The sequence below is a fragment of the Pleurodeles waltl genome, chromosome 7 (genome assembly GCF_031143425.1).
Source record: "Pleurodeles waltl isolate 20211129_DDA chromosome 7, aPleWal1.hap1.20221129, whole genome shotgun sequence".
In the NCBI taxonomy this organism is placed as follows: Eukaryota; Metazoa; Chordata; class Amphibia; order Caudata; family Salamandridae; genus Pleurodeles; species Pleurodeles waltl.
The window spans coordinates 931,000,659-931,017,610 of NC_090446.1; positions in this window are offsets into that span (position 1 = coordinate 931,000,659).

Here is a 16,952-nt window from a genome sequence, read left to right on the forward strand (position 1 = left end):
TCAGGGGAGACCAGTCAAATTCTGGCAGTGATGCAAATGAAACACAGCCAAAACACCACTGGCACCGCCAGTGTGGTCAGACCACCACCATCGATTGGACACACCAACAGTCCAGCGGAGAACCTGTTTACCCCGGACTTATTACGAGTTTGCACACCGCCAACATTTCCACCACAGTCAGACCACCACGGAATCCCAGGCGGCAACATACAGAATAAAAGGAGACACTCACCTCCAGGAAGCCATACTCGTCCAGAGCCTCCATGGAACCACAACTAGACATCATCACGCTGCTCCTGCTCACCAAAAGACAACAAAACCATCCCCAACGAGGACGACAACAACCATAAGTACACACACTCACCTGTCACATTTTCATATTGTTAAATATTGTACAGTCACAGAATATACCATAGGGAACGGGGTGCAAGAGCTAAACACATACAACAGTACAGTGGCACGCACACTCACATACAACAAAGATACCCACATATACACAGCACAAGCACTACAGCCAGTACACACACACACACCACGTCAGTAACACACAGTTTTGCACAGCAATACAGCACAGGCCCAGACCCACACAATCCCATACCACATACCAACATGTCACAACAACACCACAACCACACAAATAGAAACACATGTCAAACACTCATAACCAACAACCCCTACTGCCAACATGGTGGTTACAGGACCACAAAACTTGTAATGAGGCCCTAACGCCCTCATTTCAACATTGGCGGTAAATCCCCCTTACTGCCATGGTGACGGCCACCAACCTACCGCCGCAGTGGTGAAAATCGATTCCCCATATTATGACACACACATACACCAATTCTGATAAAATACTGCCACATGCCCAAATCCGCAAGCCCGAAGGTCAGTGCTAAAGTGTCTGTACCAACACCCATACCGTTACACCACAAAACAACGCCCACCACATCATGACCCACGAATCACCACAGTGGACATTCAACTGCAGTAACCCATTGGCGGTACATACCGCCGCGCTCAGAATGGACACCCACATACAAACCAACACTACTTTGGCCAATTCTAAAAACACACACCTGACACTCATACATACACCACACCCACCCACAGCACCATAAAACACACAGCCACATTACACACAACCCTTTACAAAGAACAATTACTACCAAGAGTTTGATACAAAGAGCACAGAGACAACTAGACACACACACCACATACACCCATACATCCCTCATGCACCCCCCATCACACACCCCACCACATTACTCTACACACTCTCACCAACACAACCACACCACACCCATGTCCCCACTAAAGCACCCCGTTTCACTGATGAGGATTTAAGGGTTATGGTGTAGGAAATATTCAGGGTAGAGCCACAGTTGTTTGGAGCACAGGTACAGCAAGTATCCATTTCCAGGAATATTGAGCTATGGCAGAGAATCGTGGCCAGGGTGAACGCTGTGTGACACCATCCAAGAACATGGGATGACATCAGGAAGAGGTGGAGCGATCTACGGGGGAAGGTACGTTCTGTGGCAGCAAAGCACCAGCTTGCCATACAGAGGACTGGCGGTGGACACCCGCCTCCTCCCCCACAGCTCACAGCATAGGAGGAACAAGTCTTGGAATTACTGCATCCTGAGGGACTCGTTGGAGTAGCCGGAGGACTGGACACTGGTGAGTCGATATGTACTACTTATCACCCCCTATACCTGCATGTCATCACACACTCTCACTCCCATCACTCCACTCCATCTCACACACTGCACCTACATATATGACTCACCCCAATGCCAAATCCTGCATGCCATACCAATGCATGGACAGCCCTCCCAGCCCAGCATGGACACCCATCACTAAAGCATTCACAGCATAGGGAAACTAACAATCCCACAATACATCACCATACACAAACAAAGGTGGCAGGGCAACAGGAACGATAAACGGGAAGCCAAGGATGTACAATATGTCACAGATGTGAAGCATAAAACACCACTTACATCCCCACAGGTGCCCCAGCCAATCCTAGCAGAGAGGAGTTGCCACAACTATCCAGTCCCTCAACAGAAGATGCACCCAGTGAAGACAGTAACTCTGGACTTCAGGATCTGGACCAACAACCTGGCCCATCAGGGACCACTGGACAGTTGGTCACCCCAGCCCACTCACAGTCCAGCACAGAGCCTCCCCCATCAGTATCCAATACCATAGCACCCACCCAGCATACCCACACCTCTGTCCCCAGGACACGTCATTCATGTGACATTCCTGCTGCCAAGCCCACTGTCACTTGGAAAGAACCAGTTGCCAGGAAATGGCGCACTGATTGCACTTGCACAAGAGGGGTGATCCCAGTTAGATGACGGATAGCAGATATCAGGTCAGGCTCCAATTGGGCACACAGCTCTGTGATTGTGGCCCTGTCCAGTCTATAGGTACCAGAGTCACCAGATCCTCGGGGTCTGCGCATGTTCCCAACACGTCCACCACTGAACAGCTCCAAGACTCTGATAGATAAATCACAGAGGCTAAGAGAGTTCAAGAGTGGAAGAGGGGATTAGGAAGGGAAACAGCTGGGAAGGAGACCTGTAGTAAGAAAAAGGTTAGAACACACAATATGAAAATTATATCTCCTGAAATCAATACTAGACTATGATTCTAAGCATAGTCATTCTGAAAACATGAACAATCTTAGAATTAAGTTTAAAATGACTAAGTTTCAAGATGGCCGGATACCTGTAAGGGAATCAAGATGGATTAAATGAAAACTTTCTTATTAAAGTACTTTCCTTTACATGAGAATCAGAAAAACGTTCTGACTAAATTTTAAACCAGTCATATAAATCCTTTTTTGAGAATGCATACTAGGACCATACAATATTGCATCTAGACACTCTGATCTTCTGTGTACTCTTAAAATGTTTCAACACAAATTGCACATATTGTAGATTTATATATATGTATATATATATATATATATATATATATATATATATATATATATATGGTAAAGCACCATGAATAACACAATATGGATTCAGGAAAAACAAATCACATAACTTGTCAACTCGAATATTGCATGATAAATATCTTAGAATAGTGGCATACAATAAACAACATGAATTAAACTCGAGGAGAGAATCGTGCGTCTTGCCGATTCGCAAACCACGATGTAAATGCCAAGAAATAACAGCTCACAATGAATAACAAGATCAAAGTACAATGAAACGAATCGCGCGTCTTTTGCCGATTCTTAAGCCACCATGTAAATGTCAAGAAATGGTAGCGCACAATGAACAACAAAGTTAAAACACCATAAAGCGAATCGTGCCTCTTGCCGATTCTTAAGCCACCATGTAAATGTCAAGAAATGGTAGCGCGCAATGAACAACAAAGTTAAAACACCATAAAATGAATCGCGCGTCTTGCCGAATCTTAAGCCACCATGTAAATGTCACAAACACTCAAGCGCATATTTCACACACGCAAAGTACTCTGTCATATCATAAAAGAATTAGGCCCAAGAACATGAGAGTTCTCGATAACGGCGTCGGGAGGCCAGCCCAACCACCGTCTTACCGCCCAGAACAAGGATCTCCAAATGAAGAATGAAAGTCAGATGTCTGGAAGATCAAATAGGCCACAGGGACAGGAGCTCAGGAAGTAGCTGCTGCTCTGCACCGGGACCTCTGAATAGTGAGCACTTGGAGATGGGCTGGTTCCTTTTTATAGAGTTTTGGCCCTTCCAACAACCACACCCAGGCATGTTGCAGGGAAAGTCTCTAGAAGGCCCTGGAAAGGGACCACACCCTAACACACTCTGAAAGCCTGCAGCAATACATTACAAATGAACAGCATTTGTAAGCACATTAAAAATGAGTCTTCAGGATTGTACTCTGCAATGCAAAAGGTTAAACAACAACATATCAGCACAATGCATAAAGTACGTTGTTTTGAGAGTGCTGGGCTTTTGCATCCTAGTTGCCAATAGAGCGCACACTGCCCTGGTGTTGACAATAGGTGAGTATAATGTGCCTGTCCTCCAGCATAGCCAAGTCCACAGGCGGTCTATACACAGGGGTTTGTCTCCTCCTCCTATTCATCCACAGCTGTAGGTATCTAGGGGACACAAGAGTGAGTAGGCTGTCACAATTTGAACAATTGAACCACCACCTCAGTGTACATAGTGCATTTATGTGATGGGGCAGTGGGAATGGCGAGGTGTGTGCTAATCTAGGCTGTGACACAGTTAAGGTTGATATGATCGTTGTCCACCACCATGAAATGGCGACTGCCTGTCCTGTATATAGGGAAAAGTGGAAGTGAGGTAATTCCGCCGACACTGGGCGTCCTGGTGGAATGTGGTCTTGCACCGCTGTGCAATTCCTTGTTGGATAATATGGGGCTCTATGGAGAATGGGCAATGGAGATCAACGCTGGCGGTGACGGTGTACACCGCCGCAGACGTGACCGCCATTTTCCATTAGATTCCTCACTTGTTTCCTGACCTTCAACAGGAGAACACCTACACTGCGTATGCTGCTGTTACCTGTGTCTGGAACCTACCATGGCATGTGTGACCGAGGAAGGGGCCCCTGCCTTCATTGCAGAGGAGTTGGAGCGATTGGTGGGTGGGGTCCTACCCCAGTATGGACTGCTGTAGGGGCCTCCAGACCAACAAGTGAGGCTGGCATCCCAGATGCAGCAATGCAATTCTTGGAGGGCATCCACAGTGGATTGGCGGCCCAACAGAGATCGATTCAGGCTCTGGCCTCCTCTCTGATGGCAGCCATTGTCCCTGTTCCTACCGTCCCGCTCCAACTACCACTTCCCAGGCCCAGTCTCCTCAACCCCAACCCATCCCATGCACACATACAAATGAGAATGCACACAAGACAACACACAAGAGTGGCACAGTAAAACACAGACACCACACTTCATCCCACAAGCACTCTCGCAAACACCAGACAGTTGCAGACACAACCAAATCCACTGTGTCCCTCTCACCCTCCTCCACTTCCCTCACAGTCACTTCCACACTCACACCTGCATGAACTCCATCAACTTCCACCACCAGCATCACCACACCAAGCAGCACACGCACACCTCACAAGCAGACACCTCCACTACATCCATCCACGCATCCCTTGTGTCCTCTCCCACCCTGTCCGTCCCCCCCTTCCTAAAGGACACAAACACAAGCACTCAGACACCCAACAGCCATCCACCTCACATCAGCACACTGACCATGCACCTGCACCCAAGTCCAGCAGACATACACCTCCAACAACCACTTCCCCAACCTCTATTCCTATCCCGCCCCCTCATCCCGCCCCACCGTCTCTAAGAAGCTTTTCCTTGCCCAACTTGACCTCTTCCCTCCCCCCGTCCTGCCCATAAGAGCAGGGTCCCAACAACCCAGCCTAGCACCTCAGCCAAATAGTCCATGTGGACAGTGGAGGCACCTCCTAGTCGTGGTGGCAAGACATTGAAGGATACCACTCCACCAGCCAGGAAGGTTAAGGATCCCACACCTCCTGCCATGAAGCGTAAGAAGCCCTCAACTCCTGCCATGAAGGGGAAGGAGCCCGCACTTCCTGCCATGAAGGGGAACAAGCCCGCACCTCCTGCCATGAAGGGGAACAAGCCCTCGACTCCTGCCAGGCAGGCTAAGGAGCCCGCACATCCTGCCATGAAGGGGAAGAAGCCCTCAACCCCAGAAGCTGTCAGGGTGACACCACCACCACCAGTGGTCACGGAGCCCTCACCGCCAGCTGAGGAAGTGCAGCCCATTCCTCCTGCAGAGGATTCCCAGGAGGTACCTTCACCTGCTGAGACGGTGCAGCCCTCACCTCCAGCAGAGGCTGCCCAGGAGGCACCTTTGCCTGCTGACATAGTGCAGCCCTCTCCTCCATCAGAGGCTGTCAAGGTGACACCACCACCACCAGTGGTCATGGAGCCCTCACCGCCAGCTGAGGAAGTGCAGCCCACTTCTCCTGCAGAGCCTGCCCAGGAGGCACCTTCACCTGCTGAGACAGTGCAGCCCTCACCACCAGCAGAGGCTGCCCAGGAGGCAACTTCACCTGCTGACACAGTGCAGCCCTCACCTGCAGATGACACAGTGCAGCCCTGACCACCAGCGGAGTGCATGTAGGCCACCTTCCAGGGACTGCAGTATAAGGGGCCCCCTCCAGAAGCAGTGGGCAAGTCAGCCACCTGAGAGACTGTGGCCTTGCACTTCCCAGCACAGAGAAATGAGCATGGAGCACCCTCCAGAACCAGTGGGCAAGTTACCCACCTGAGAGATCGTGACCTGGTACTCCTCAGCACAGAGAAATGGACATGAAGCCCCTTCCAGAACCAGTGGGAAAGTCACCCACCTGAGAGACTGTGGCCTTGCACTCCCGTGCAGAATGAAATGGGCATGGAGCCCCCTCCAGAACCAGTGGGCTTGTTGCCATATTCGGCTGAGGTGCCACCCACCCCCCCATCCCTCTGAGGTGCCTGCCCACTTGCAAACTGATGCCCCTGCAGAGTTCTATCCAGATGATTTCAGGATTCGAGTTGGGCCTTGGACTGTGCCCTGTGGCCATGTGGGCCCTTAGTACTGTGGACTGGTCATTGGCCCTTTGTGTACATTTGTACATATCTGCTTTTCATACAATTGGTTCATTTGATAGCTATTCACAATCAATACATTCTCATTACTGAATTCTTGTTGTCCTTGCATTATTATGCCGTGTGTCGTGTGCCGTGTGCCATTTTTCGTCTGCAGCTGGTTGTGTGTGTGGTGTGTGTGTGTGTCGGGTGTGTGTCATGCGTGTGTGTGTCACTCTCCTTTTCGTCCCTCCCTCCCTTGTGTTCTAGGGGGCTGTACTCACCGTTGTCGTCTTTGTCGGCGTTGGTGTTCCAGGTGGAGTATGGCGTAGAAAAGCATGAGGAAGACTTGCAGTTCCGGTTCCATGGAGGCTTTGTCCTTCTCTGTGTCTCTGATGGTGAGTCTTTGGTGTTCTGTGATGTGTTTCTGCCAGGCTTTTGATGCCGTTGGTACTGCCCCGGAAATCGTGGCGGTTTCCTGTGTCATGATATGGTGGGCGGTACTTTGTCTTCTGCCTAGCTGTTGACGGCTACTGCCGTGGTCAGTGGTGTTAACACACTGGCTGTTGGTGTGGTACATTGGTTGTCTATGGGAGTTACCACCGCCATGGTCATAATTTGACGGTAATTACCACCAGCCTGCTGGCGGTATTACCAACACTTTATCACTCATCGCCAACGTATCTGATTTAAAGTTTGCCCAATGAGATACTCTGTGACGAATGTGCCAAATAAAATATCTATCCCGTTCTCTTTCCTGTACTGCAGTGCATTGTTTTCCAATGTCTACTTACAGCAGACAAGATATCCGCTTTGTATGTGATGTGTGTAATGGAGCATTATTATTACTATTCATCTGCCTCTTTGGAGCCAGGGTAGAATTAAAAAGACAGTCAGATAAAAGAAGTACAAGGTGATTGAAATTAAAGTAAGATAATACATTTTCCATTACAGCTGCCCCAAAAACATGCTGCCGACTACAGAGAATAGCAGAATCAACTCTAGCTTGCCTCCATTAATATTGTACAACAGGAACACTATTAATTGTGCTGCATATATGACTTAATCATTAATAAGAGCTACTTTTTCTTTTAACATACAAAGGCCCTCATTACAACATTGGCGGTAAAAGCCACTTACTGCCGTGCAGAAGACCGCCGACACACCGCTGCGGGCGTGGATTTCCGCCACAGCTGTTATGACCCACAGTTCGGAATCCGCCAAAATTCAGACACCCACACAAGTCCGCCGCACCAAAGGTCAGTGATAAACTGGCGAAAACAAAACCTCCACCGTCACACCAACAGAAATACGCCCACACTATCACGACACACGAATCCACACGGCGGTCTTTCAACTGCGGTATTCCATTGGCGGTACACACCGCCGCGCTCAAAATACACACACTCTTACAAAACACAGCCACATTGGACAATTCCAAATACACACACCTGATACACACACCACTCCCACACACTCAATACACTATAAAACACACAGCCACATCACCCACAAACCCTTACGACCACAAATCACGAACGAAAGCCAGAGAGAGACACCACCATCAACAACGCTAGCATCCACAGGCACAAACACCATCGCCCACATAACTTCCACGCACCTCACACAACACACCACTACATATCAGCACACTTATCACCCCACACACCATCCCACACATCACCTACACCACCCCATGGCACGGCAAAGACACCCCAGGTTCTCGGAGGCGGAGCTCAGGGTCATGGTTGAGGAAATCGTCCGGGTAGAACCACAGCTATTCGGATCACAGGTGCAGCACACCTCCATTGCAAGGAAGATGGAGCTATGGCAAAGGATAGTGGACAGGGTCAACGCAGTGGGACAACACCCAAGAAATCGGGATGACATCAGGAAGAGGTGGAACGACCTACGGGGGAAGGTGTGTTCCGTGGTCTCCAGACACCACCTGGCGGTTCAGCGGACTGGCGGCGGACCCCAACCTTCTCCCCCACAACTAACAACATGGGAGGAGCAGGTCTTGGCGATTCTGCATCCTGAGGGCCTCGCAGGAGTAGCTGGAGGAATGGACTCTGGTAAGTCAAAGCTTTACTATTACATCCCCCACCCCTACCTGTATGCCAGCACATACCCCCACCCTCACCCTCACCCCCATCACTCCTACTCCTCACAAATGTCCCACTATCACAAACCACACATCCCAACACCAAGCCCTGCATGCAACACCAAAGCATGGACACCCATCACTAAACCATTCCCACTGCACATACCCATACACCCCCCTAAACCATCATCACACAAGGTCCCACACAGGAATGCTAGCACTGGGGTACACGGTCACCCACCCATTGCACACCTTGACACAAACAGATGCAATAATCATGCCTTTATACCCCTGCAGGACCCCTACCCAACGTCACTGGACAGGAGGGTCCACACATGTCCACACCACCAACAGAAGAGGCCCACAGTGATGACAGCACCTCTGTCCAACTGGATCTAGATGACCAGCCCGGCCCATCGGGGACCTCGGGACAGTCGGTTCCCCACACCCAGTCACAGGCCACTACAGAGCTTCCCCCCTCTGGAACCACCAGCACAGCACCCACCCAGCGGGCCCATACCTCCGTCCCCAGGACACGTCAATCAGCAGTGTGTCCACCACTACAGGGAACCCAGGCTAACCCACCACCCCAACAACAACAGGGACCTGGGGGCAGTGGTAGTGGGCACACGGTCCAGGGGACGGAGGCCCAGGAACACAGGGGAACTGGGAGGGCTGCTGTGCGAAAGGGGGAGGACAGGCCCAGGGAACCCACTCTCCACGAGGCCCTCTCCTCCATCATGGGAGCCTACCACCACTCCCAGGAGACGATGGCAACGGTACTGGCCAAGTTTCAGGAGACCCAGCGCCTGCAGGAGGAACAGTATGTGGGCTTCAGGGAGGAACTCAGAACCATCAATTCCACCCTGGGCACCATCGTAGGGGTGCTGAAGGAAGTACTCAACACCAGGAGGGACACTGTGGCACTACAAGGGGCCCCTGACACTAGCCTGGACGATGAACTGCCCACCACCTCCGCCGGCGCTAGTGGACAGGAGGCACCGCCACAGGACCACCACACCAGCACCCCACCCCTTGCAGAGGGAGAACCACCTCGCAAACGGTCCCTGAGATCCAGGAACAAGACAGAGAACGATGCAAAGACCCCGCCAAGAAAAGAGACCACCCTGATTGTCATCCTACTGTCCCACTTTTTTATCCTGTCCATCCTTAAACTGCCCCAGCTCCACTTCCTATGCCCATTAGGGCAATGTACCTGTGAGACTAATAGACTGGACTCTTCCATGGACATTCCTCCGCCATCACTCCTCACCATTTTGCTACCCCCTCCAATTTTGAGCACTAAAATAAACACCCTTAAAGCACAAAACAATCTGGAGTCTGTCTGTGATTTCGGAATACTGTATTAGCAATAACTGTGGCAAAAAGCTATTTCATTTGTAATGTCAACATACCTATGTCACACAGCTCTAGTCCATGAGGAATCAAAGCAGATGTCACACTGTGGGACCCAGATCTGTGAAATCGTAAGGGAAAGTGACAACTCAGTGACCATACACTGGGTGAAAAAGACAGACAGTAGAGAGGTAGTAGTGTATAGGTACATGTAGTAGGCAGGTTTGTATTCTTACCTGTGTCTCACTTGAAATATTGCTGGATCACTGAGTCCCTGTTGTCCATGTCTTCTTCCTCTGCTTCCTCGTCTTCACTGTTCACAGGCTCCACAGCTGCAACAACACCGCCATCTGGACCATCCTCCTCCAGAAAGGGCACCTGTCGTCGCAAAGCCAAGTTGTGAAGCATATAGCAGGCCACGATGATCTGGCACACCTTCTTTGGTGAGTAGAATAGGGATCCACCTGTCATATGGAAGCACCTGAACCTCGCCTTCAGGAGGCCGAAGGTGCGTTCGATCACCCTCCTAGTTCGCCCATGTGCCTCATTGTAGCGTTCCTCTGCCCTTGTCCTGGGATTCCTCACTGGGGCCAGTAGCCATGACAGGTTGGGGTAACTAGAGTCACCTGCAAATGGCGAGGGACAACTGTTAGACACACACTAACCTGGAGGGATATCCCCAGACCCAGACAACCATTCCCACTGACTAGTTTCCAGGTGCTCACCTAATAGCCACACACGGTGCCTCTGGAGTTGACCCATCACATAAGGGATGCTGCTATTCCGCAGGATGTAAGCGTCATGCACTGAGCCAGGGAACATGGCATTCACATGGGAGATGTACTGGTCTGCCAAACATACCATCTGTACATTCATTGAATGATAACTCTTCCGGTTTCTGTACACCTGTTCACTCCTGTGGGGTGGGACCAAAGCCACATGTGTCCCATCAATGGCACCTATGATGTTGGGGATATGTCCCAGGGCATAGAAATCACCTTTCACTGTAGGCAAATCCTCCACCTGAGGGAAAACGATGTAGCTCCGCATGTGTTTCAGAAGGGCAGACAATACTCTGGACAACACGTTGGAAAACATAGGCTGGGACATCCCTGATGCTATAGCCACTGTTGTTTGAAATGACCCACTTGCAAGGAAATGGAGCACTGACAGCACCTGCACTTGAGGGGGGATTCCTGTGGGAATGGCGGGTAGCTGACATCAGGTCTGGCTCCAGCTGGGTGCACCGTTCCTGGATTGTGGCATGGTCAAGCCTGTATGTGATTATCACATGTCTTTCCTCCATTGTCGACAGGTCCACCAACGGTCGGTACACCGGAGGATGCCACCATCTCCTCACATGTCCCAGCGGACGGTGCCTATGAAGGACAACAGCGAGCACAGAGTCAAACAACTCAGAGGTACGTACCCACAGCTTACACAGAACACCATTCATACTCAAAAAGTGGCCTGTATGTGTGTTGAGTCTAGGCCTAGGTATATGCGATGCAGTTGAAAATGAAGCCATGTGGGACACTGAAATGGTGGCTGTCTGACCTCTAAAGTGGGACAATGGGATGTGAGGTAACTGCGCTGGCATTGTACACCGTCGCGGTAGGAGGTTGAAGACCACAGCGCAATGCTGCATTGCTTAACATTGGACCCTATGGGTCCCAGGAGCCAATGACAATGTACGCCGGCGGTGACGGTACGCACCGCCGCGGACTTGACCGCCACTTCCATCTGTTCAATCACTCGAGACCTGATCTTCGACAGGAGAGGACCTACACTGCAAGTGCTGCTGTGACCTTGGTCTGGAAGAGACAATGGCTCGAGTGTCTGGGGAAAGGGCCCCTGCCTTCACATCGGAGGTGTTGGAGAAACTCGTGGATGGGGGTCCTCCCCCAGTTCACGCTACTCTACGGTCCTCCAGACAAACAGGTAAGAACACTGGGAACATGATGTATGGGATATGCCTGTGTGGAGAGGGGTGGATGTAAGAAGGAAGGGGGGAGAGTGCGGCGTGCATGAAACGACGGTGAGTGCATGTGCCACATGGCAAGGGTAGGGATGGGGGCCAATCACTTTGACGGTGCAGTTGGTAATAACTTTCTCTTCCCCCTGTACAAATCATGTAGGTCAGCGCCCACCAGAAAAAACATATTTGGCGTGCCATCGCCAAGGACGTCCTACCGCAGACAGAGCAACCACTGCTGGAAAAGATGGGAGGACATTCGCCGCTGGAGCAAGAAGACGGCAGAGGCTCAGCTGGGGATGGCCTCCCAACGTGGGAGGGATGCCCATCGCACCATGACCCCCCTGATGTTCAGGATCCTGGCGGTGGCATACCCGGAGTTGGATGGGCGCTTGAGGGAATCACAGCAGCCACAAGGGAGTGAGTACACTCGCATTCTGCTGACTTTGCGTGCAGTGGAGGGGTCTGGGTGGGGGAGATGGGCTGTGGGTTTCCTAGGCCAGGGCGAGTTCCATAGGCAAGGTCCCTCCATAAGGCAGGCCCTGTGGCACCCCACCCCCCCTCTGTAGAGTGCCAACTACACCTAGTCATGCCCCTGTGTCATCTCTGTGTGCAGATGTCGTCCATAGCCTTGTAGGCCATTTCCCAGGAATTGAACAGTGGAGCCCAAGAGCGCGGCATAGTGCAGGGGGCTTCTGTGTCTGTTGTGTCCGCCAACTGTAGCGTAATGCATGCACTCAACATGTCTTTCTTCTGTCGTCGTCCCCCTTTTTGTGGTCTCCCTGTTCTTGTGTGCATTAGCATCACCAGGTGGAGGAGCAGTGGCACCGGAGCACAAGAGAGCTGCATCCCACATGGCCATGGAGGGCCACACTATGGACTCGGAGTTCACCAGTGGGACGGAGGGTGAGGGGAGCTCCACGGCGGGGACAGGAGCTGAGACCAGTGACACGGACTCGTCCTCTGATGAGAGCTCCCTTGTGGTGGCGGCAACATCTGTGCCCCCCCCCCATCTACAGGTACAGCCGCCCCCCCCCCCTCCAGCACCGCCCTCGCAGCAGCCCCTCAGCCTTCGCCCCGTGCCCGCTCACCCAGGAGGGTGGGCATCAACTTCGCCCCAGGCACCTTAGGCCCTGCCCCAGTCACCCCTGCTGCCCTCAGTGAGGAGGCCATTGACCTCCTCAGGTCCCTCACTGTTGGGAGGTCTACTATTTTGAATGCCATCCGGGGTGTAGAAAGGCAGTTGCAACAAACAAATGCATTCCTGGAGGGCATTCATTCTGGTCAGGCGGCCCTTCAGCGAGCTTTTCAGACTCTGGCCTCAGCACTGATGGCAGCCATTGTCCCTGTCTCTAGCCTACCCCCTCCAACTTCCTCCACCCAGACCCAATCCTCTGTACCTCAGCCTATCCCAAGCACACCTACAGACAAGCATGCACACACCTCAACACACAAGGGAAGCTCAGGCAAACATAAGCACCACAAATCCCACAGGCACTCACGCAAGCATCACACACATGCAGACACACCAACATCCACTGCCTCCACTGTGTCCCCCTCCTCCTCGTCTCCCTCCTCCCTCCCTGTCTCGTCTACACTCACACCTGCATGCACTACCTCTACAGCGACTACGTCCCTCTCCAGCACACCCACCCCCACACCCCGCTCACGTGCAGTCACCACCCCCACTACCATTCACACGTCTCCTGTGTCCTCTCCTTACCACCGCTCTAACACCGTCCGCCAGGGTTGTAATGATCACCAAAGTGTCTGTAGGAGGCTGGCCTGGTTTGTATTGGGTACCTTGGGTACTTACTCAAAAAACAAAAAAGGGGATCCAGAAAACCACAAGACTCCCTGTGTGTGAATGCCTTTTAGTTGCGTTGGGACTTCACCAGAGGACAATGGACCCTAGTCCTCCAAAAGAGAAACGTAAGTCAAATGGCGGTGAGGTGTCCACTAAATAAATATGATTATTCTTCTCCGGGTCCTTTATAAGGACAATGGGTTTACATCAAGCAAGGCTTACATCAGTGTCAGTGTTGCTCCAAGATCAATTTATTATTTGAAAGAGGCAAAAAAACATAAACAAAGTGTAGATACTCATAGGTCCAAGGGAATGTAAATTAGGCCAGCCAACACGTGTTTCGCCCCAAAAGGCACGTAGGCCAGGGCTTTCTCAAGGCTGGCAAGAAAAAAGAAATGACATAAGACTAGATAGTATAATAAGGTCTGGTATAGATGTGTTATAGAAGGTAACGGGAAGCCAAAATGTTGTGCAAAATAATTGTGCAAAGAAAATCCCAAGAATTCAAGAAAAAGAGATGTGATATCTAAAAAGGCGGTCATGCTATCCCAAAGGTTGATTCGTCAGCTCCAAAAAGGTCAAGGATAGGCCTGTGTCAGGTGATAAGGAAGATGATGAGAGAACTAATGAGCGATTCGAATATATCAAGAAAATAACAATATGTGGTAGTAGCAAACATGTTAACCAGTATCCATAGGGATACATGAAGAAAACCAGCCACCATTATGAGCAAGTAACTTGAGATATCTGGAATATAAGAGAAACATGCAAGTGAAAAAACGCTATAATGATATGGTGAGAAGGAAAAATATTTGAGAAATAAAGATTGTGACTATACACAAGAAGCGCAAAAAACATACCATCTGTATTAAACAATGTTCAAGAAAATTGTTAAACAGTCGGTCATATAGATATTTGATCAGCTATTGACCTGGAAACACAAATATTTTTGTATATATCACATCCTGTAATGTATTACATGTATAACAACATATCCTATGATAATAAGACATTACTTTATAACTGTCAAAAAAGGCAAAAGAAATTGCCCTAGGGGTTATAACCAAGAAAGTTACATCATAGTGAGCGGCTATTCAGGAGTTAAGTCCATATTTAAATATATTGGATTTTTTAAAGTCTCATTTAAAGAAGATTGTGACAACAAATTACCGGAGCAGTATATTTTAGCCTTCTAATGGAAGAAACGCTACAGATGCACTCACCCATTGTAATTTGAAATGGAGATGCGGTAAAGATAATACAATCCGTCGCCTGCAGTATTATATTCGAAATGAGGCAAACTCGCCAGAATTATTTCGCGTCTTTATACGCGACCGGGGATTAGTTGCCATTTGTCCTACCTCGATGTAAGTTAACGGGTATGGACAAAAAGAAAGGACTTGAGCTCTCGCTAGAGCAGGAAAAGACGGCGCCATCTTGGGAGTACCCAGGGAGGGCGCCCGTCTATTTAACGGTCCAAAGGGCTTAAGTAACTTAGAAAAGGAGGATTATTATAAAAGGAAAAGAAAAAGTGTATTATGGTTGTAAGAAAGCCATATTGGTGATACTTGGTACTGGCTTTTATAATGTGGGGAACATATTTTACAGAAAACAACTATAGATAAAAACAGGCATACAGAATAAAGTATAAATGTAATGGATTCTTGACACATTAGTCCAAAGGAAGAGAGAAACAGATATTAGAAATAATATTAACAACATTTTTCAAACAAACTTGGTGCATAGTTTCCAAAAAGTTGCAGATGACTTTGTCATAAAGTAACTCTATTTTACAATAGCCAGTAGTGCCACTCATAGTCTTTATTTAGTCCATTGTTCACTGTGTCAAAACGGATGATAAATCTACTTTCCTCCTTGCGTAGACGTAAAGGAGTATTGCCCCCTCGGGGGTTGGTCTAATCCGTCGGAGGCCACAGAATGTAAAGAAACATTCATGAGAGTGGAATTCCGCAAAATGTTCTACCAGTGGGGCTTTCGTTTCCAGTTTTAAAATGTTACGATAGTGTTCCTGGATTCGTATTTTAAGTGGGCGGGTGGTGCTGCCTATGTAGACCCGATAAAAATTTACTAGTGGTCGTGTTGATGAGCATCTTTCAGTGTCATCAGAGGATTCAAAATCTGAAGATGGTAAAGTGTCAGGACAACTCTGTGTCTCCAGAGAGGGGTTGGAGTCTTTGATTTTGTCATATTTCTTATGGAAGGTGTAGACTCTCCCTTGTTGGTAGTCATGGAGGTTCCTTCTGAATTTACGATTCTTTCTTTGAATGAAATCCTCTTCATATCGGTCAATTATATTGTTAAGAATGGCATAATTTTTTATGGTAATTTCACCCCAGTTGGCTTCCTCTATATTTTGGGTGAGTTTGTCCACTTCTGTTTGGTGTTTCTCATATTCATCTTGCGATATTTCAATCAATTGTTTGATCATATTGGTTGATGCCAGTTTAAGGTTGGCTTCCCATTTTTGTAGATGTTCTGGTGAGGTAGTGTCAGTAGGTGGGAAGATCAGAATTCTAAGACCTCGTGGGATTCGATCATTCTCCAGATATTTTTTGAGAGAAGCTACTTCCCACCATTTGGAAGTTTCCTTTTTAAGAGATTTTTCTAGTGCTTGAAAGGTACTTTTGGCTTATAGTAGATTAGTAGTTGTAGAGCTTGGAATGCCAGAACCTGTAGAGTTGAAAACTTGCACCTTATCACAGGTCCAGTTATCCCTTATTAGTGAAATGTGGTAGTGTTCTAGCAGCTTGGGCTGAACTAGGAGACATGCAAAGCTCATGAAATACACTTATAGTTACACAGTACTTATACACAAGTAAAGACAATACTCAGTGTTACCAAAAATAAAGGTATTTGTTTGGGTGACACAGTACCAAAAATATCTTAGAAACAATACTCCTTCTGGAGGTAAGTATTATATCAATCAATCAATCACAATATTTATAGAGCGCACTACGTACCCGTTAGGGAGGGAACGTAGAAATTGAGTCTGTTGTTCAGGTAGGCTGGTCCGGCGTTGTGGAGTGCCTTGTGAGCGTGGGTGAGGAGCTTGAAGGTGATCCTCTTGTCCACGGGGAGCCAGTGGAGGT